This window comes from Pipistrellus hanaki, assembly GCF_964339955.1.
Source record: "Pipistrellus hanaki genome assembly, chromosome: 1".
Lineage (NCBI taxonomy): Eukaryota > Metazoa > Chordata > Mammalia > Chiroptera > Vespertilionidae > Pipistrellus > Pipistrellus hanaki.
Window position 1 is genome coordinate 86,243,560 of NC_140503.1, and position 6,000 is coordinate 86,249,559.

The following is a 6,000-nucleotide window of genomic DNA, read 5'->3' on the forward strand; positions in this document are numbered from 1 at the left end:
ATATTGCTTTCCACAATTACTGCACCAATCTGCATTCTTACCAACAGATCACAAGGGGTTTTTGTTTTTTTTAACACATTCTTTCCAGCACTTGTTGTTGGTTGATTTATTTATGTAGCCATTCTGACATGTGTTAGGTGCTATTTCCCTGTGTTTTTAATTTGCATATCTTTGATGATTAATGAGGTTGAACATCTTTTCTTGGTTTACAATTTCCGGTTACCTTAGTCATATTTCTTACATTTCAAGTTCCAATTGCATGTGTTGTGTAGCATTGTGCTTTCCTTTTGCCTTTGCGCACATCAGCTGCTAGACGTCCTTCCCAAGTTGGTCTAGTTGTGTCATTAGCAGCAGTGCCATCATACCCACTCTCTGCTCTTCCCAGCAACTACAGGAGTACCTCCCAACCTGGAAGTCTCATCTTTCAGCAAAAGCTCAGATTTCTGACGTAGGATTTTCAGAGAGAGAGAGAGAGAGAGAGAGAGAGAGAGAGAGAGAGAGAGAGAGAGAGAGAGAGAGAGAGAGAGAGAGAGAGAATAAGAAAAGAAAATGCAGTAGTGGTTCACTATTACCTTCTGCTGCCCAGTGTGTGGATCCAAACCATTGTGCTCAGATCCATGGTGTCACAAATGCCTATGAAATGTGAATATATTACCTAGTTCAAAACAAAAGTTTTACTCTTTTGTACTTCTCAATTACTTACCTTTTTACCTTATTTCTCCAGAATTGTACTTAAGTGATTGGCTTAGTTGTTTATTCTTGATTAATTATATTCAAATATACATCTAAATTATTTCTTTTTTTTCTACGTGGTCTCCTTTAAAGGTTTAAGATAAGATGATCTGAATGGAAGGAAACAGCATCACCACCTTAGCAGCTGAATGGGACTAAATATTTTCGCCCTATGCTTCTTAATGGAAGGTTTATCAAGAAGGTCAAATAAAAAATAAAGCACAGTTGAGGGATTGCTGCTAATAGGCCTGTAGAAGACACATGTTCTCTTTCATTGTTCTATTTTGGATACAATATTAACTCCTCTTGGATCATAACATTGCCTCTGTTGTTTCCCCATTAACATGGTGCACCCAATGGGAACATTTGCCCAACACTAATGAGCTATTCACAGGAGAAACGAGAATAGGATACCAGGAGCCAAGGCAAAACAATTAGAGGGAAAAGAAGACTGTTGGCTCCTGACCTAAACTGAATGGCTTTTAAGAGACAGAACCAGATTTTTAATTATGTAATCCCTTTACTTCTCATTTCCTTTAAAAGTCAAATTCCCCTTTTGAGTGCTAAGAGCCAGATCTGACATGATTGTGTTTGTGTAATTGGTTGGACTGAAATCAGAAGAGATGCCTTATTTAACCCGGATGAAAGTAAAGTATTTTCCCCTTTTTGTTTGGAAGAATTAGTTAATAACAACTATCTTCCTTCCTTTGCATTTTATTTTTCTTTCCAAACAGTATTCTAATAGAAATTTAGTTTTTCTTTACTAAGAAAAAGAACTGTTTGAATGCATGAAGATCTGAAATAAGAGGAAGTCTAGTTAACTCCACTTTTGCAAAACTTGACTTTGAGATTCCTTTATATACTCTTCTCTTTCTTACATGTTATTATTTATATTTCAATAATGGAAGAGACTTTTTTTGCCCTTCCATCTCTCCCTACTCCCAGTCTATGCACTTAACTTATGCCAAGCTAACTCTACCTCTTCAATGTCCAATTCCCCAGTTGCACCAGCTCACTCTAACCTTGATCCTCTCTGATCTTCTGCAGCTTTTCTGTTTATGTCACTCACCCTGGTATTCAAACCCACATTTCTTATCTTTCATTGACAAGAATTCTAATAAACAGACTGTATTATTTCTCTAAACAGAGAATTAAGGTCCATCTGTGCCAGAAGTTCAATCGGAATCATCAGAATCTCTGCTTTCTTCTCCATCACTCTGTCTCTGCTTTCCTTCTGTGCAGTTTCTTTCTTAGGCAAGCTATCCCCACAAGGTGGCTTTTATAATCCTGTCAGTTGGAGGCCCCAGGAAAAGAACACTAGCTTTCCCAAACTTCTAGCTGAAGTCCTGCCTAGTCCTGGGTTACATGCTCATCTCTGAAACAGGGATCAAGATCAACCCACCTAAAACCTATGTGCTGAGAAGAGGGAGTGGGTGATTCCAAAAAGAAAAGAAGGATTCTGACACCAAAAGAAACAATACTGCACGTACACACACACACACACACACACACACACACACACACAAATGTGCCCTAAACTTAGCACCATTACTGCCCCATAATTATGTGTTTACACCTTGCTTTGCCTGACTAGACAGTAAGTTCCTGAAGATCAGAGACTTTCACAATTCTTCAGCATCTGACCTAGTATAGAATACACCATTAGTAAATACTCTATATACTAGAGGCCCAGTGCATGAAATTTGTACACTAGGGAGTTGTCCCTCAGCCCTGCCTGCACCCTCTCCAATCTGGGACCACTGGCTCCTAATCACTCACCTGCCTGATTGCCCCTAACTGCTTCTGCCTGCCAGCCTTATCACTCCCTAACCACTCCCCTGCTGGCCTGATTGACACCTAACTGCTCCCTTGCCAGCCCAATCGCCCCCAACTGTCCTCCCCTGTAGGCCTGGTCACCCCCAACTGCCCTCCCCTGCAGGCATGGTCATCTTGTGGTGGCCTTCTTGTGACAATATGGGGTGGCCATCTTGTGATAATGCAAGGGCATGAAGGTCAATTTGCATATTACCTCTTTATTATATAGGATATTCATTAAATAAGAAAATTCCTCTTGCTGAAAAAATGAGAAGTCCGTTTAAACCTCATAGTCCCTGCAGTACTGGACCTCCACCAACAGTGGAGGAAATCTCCATCATTGGAACCAATAGACAGTGTTCAAGGGTGGGAGCCCCCATCTGTACCTGATTCCCTCTCTGAACTTCCCAAATGTAGGTCACTCCTTATCCTGTGGAGAAATTCCAGATGCTCTGCTTTCTTTAAAGAGTCTGGAGCCAGAATTAGTAAACTTCTTCTGTAATGAACCAGATAGTACATACTTCAGCCATAAGTGATCTATGTGAGCCATAAAATCTCTTTTACAGTTATTCAGTGCTGCTGTTATAGCATGAAAGCAGCTATAGACAATGCAAAAATGAATGTGTTTGACTAGCTTCAATAAAACTATTTATGGGCACCAAAATTTGAATTTTACATAGTTTTCACATGTCATAAAATATTGCCTTATTTCTATTTTCTTTCAATCATTTAAAACTAAGAAATACATTATTCTCCTGCAGGCCATACAAAAACAAGTAGGGGAAATAGAATCTGCTTGTGGGCCATAGTTTGCCAACCCTTGTGCTATAGTATTTCAATTGATTTTTTAAAGGACTTCTTATGACTTTAGTGGAATAAGATAAAAGCAAAAAGCAAATTTGGCAAGTTTAACACTTTCACTTGTAGTTTAATATTTTGAAAGGTGATAATCAGTTGTGGTTTCTATGTGATGGTACTTAGTAATTGAATAAATGAAGTCTTTCAAATCTGTTGTCAGTCTGAGAGCTTACAAAAATCATTTAAACATGATCAATGGGGTTTTCTAGTTGCAGCTATAGAGGCTCAGTACCAGGGAAATATCTGCAGATTTAAAAACCACATTTCCAGAATATTGAACATCAAGTTACCAGTGAACATAAGTTTATTTTACCTAACAGTTTTGTTACCATTTATTCTGCCCAAAAATCTAATTAATCCTTTTTTAAATTCATATATTATTTTAGTCAATGGTTTAGTGTTTACTATATTCCAAACATTGGATAATAATATCAATAAATATTTTACTTATCCCACAAATGAATTGAAGTAGCCAAATAACATTCGTATGGTGTTCTAAAATTTTTCATTGTCTTAAAGATGATTGTGTCATTTTTGTGTCATCGTGTCATTTAATTCTCCTCACACTTGGTGTGTTATCTGGGAAACGAATATTATTATGAAACCCATTTTTCTATAAGATGGACCAGTCCTGAAGTAACAGAGGATCTTATTCCTACTCCTGCTTTGCTCTTGCCATACACATGCCCACATTTCTTTATCTCCTGAGAAGAAACCAGAGGCATCTGATGAATAGTGGTGACCTAGGAAAATTCCAAAACAAAACAGCTATTCCAAAGGACATCAAATATCCCTGGTGTAGAGTATCAGCTATTACAGAACTCAATGACTGTTGAAACACAAAGCACTAATCCTTCCTCCTAAAGAAATTCCTAGCCATCTCCCAAGAACCTACCTCATTCACTATTCATCATGACCTTGCCTCAGCACACCATCTTCATATAGAAATCTTCTCTTGGAATGGATTTGGTACTTGAATAAGGCCTGCTAGCATCAATTTCAGTGTTATTTAACAATACCTGTGTATTCACCATATCTCCAAAGAGAAGGTAATCTTTGGTCATCAGTTTAATTTCCTTGTGTTTGGGACCCTTTGTCAATATCTACCAGACTGACAGTCTATTACAACAGTGGCCCCCAATGAAGCACAACTCTCACTTATTCACACACTATGCGCTGCCCTCTCCATCTAATGAGGGTACATTGTGTAACTACCTGTAATCACAGGATGCAGTGGAAATGACTGCCAGTTCCTAGCCTAAGCCTTGAAAAGACTCAGAACCTCTATTTTTGAGCCTTTGGGAGTTCTGAGCTACTATATAAGAATTGGGCTACTCTGCAATAGACAGAGAAGCCCTGTCATCTCAATGTCCCATCTGAGTCCAGTGCCAGCTAATGTGCAATTAAATGAGCCACATGAATGACCACCAGTAAGATGAGCAGAACTTCCTGCTAAGCCCATGTTGCAGAAATGTAAGAAAATTAAGTTTTATTGTTTTAAGCCATATGGGGGTTTATTATGCAATAATAAATAACTGAAACAAGTACTTGGAAATTGTTCATTAATTGAATAAATGAATGAATGGAATTCTTGATGTTTTTATTGCTTCTGCTACAAAACTACCATATGTAACCTTAAAAATTCATTAAGAATGGATTGAAAAAGAGGAAAATGCATGAGAAAAGAGAAAATATTTATTGAGAGCATTCTATATCCCAAGCACTATTCCTAAGGCATTTTTACATTCACATTTCTTAGCAACCACTCCACCTGCTCTTTTTCTGATGAGAAAACCAAAACTCTAAGAAGTGAATTAACTTGGTCAAGATGAAACAGTTATAAAATGTAAAAACTTAAATCTAAATACAAATATTTGTGCTTACACTGGAGTGTCATTTCCGCTCCGTCACACACCCTCAGTGATACTTGCAGCTAGTGGTCAGGGTACAACCATCAGTCCAGCTTCCCCATTGGTTTTCCATGGGATTTTGAGCTTCTTCCATGACCCCATATACTGTCATTCCAGCTCCTCTGCATGATACCATGAAGCTGATGCTGCCCCCTCTTCCCTGAAGTCCATCCCAACTTGTGGAATAGTTATAAAATTCTAGCAACTCCTGGAAAGACAGTTGCTTATCACTTCAGGGCAGTCTGGGTGCCCTTGAGATCTGGAGACCAGATGTGAGACCAGACTCAATAGTCCCTCCAGGCCAAATTACTATCTGTAAGGGTAGTATCCCAGAAGCTTAGAAAAGCAAGGGGTAGAAGCGATGTGACCCAGTTCAATGCATTAATATCTGCCAATGTCCTGGCACATCCGTGGGTATGCTGGCTCAGTGAATTTGGGTGTGACACTGAATAGCATACATTATTCACAAGCTTCCCAATTGATTCTGAGGCACAGACAGGTTTGGTTCATCTAAAAATATAACTAATTCAGAAAATCTGTTAGTTTTTACTCCTCAGAGCATGTCATACTAATGGTATGTAAAAGATGATACATTTTTAATTATGTGGATTGTCTATCTTGACATCTTTAATTCACTATATGTCATCAACCATCTTCTTTAATGCTGACTTATATAAAACTAGTT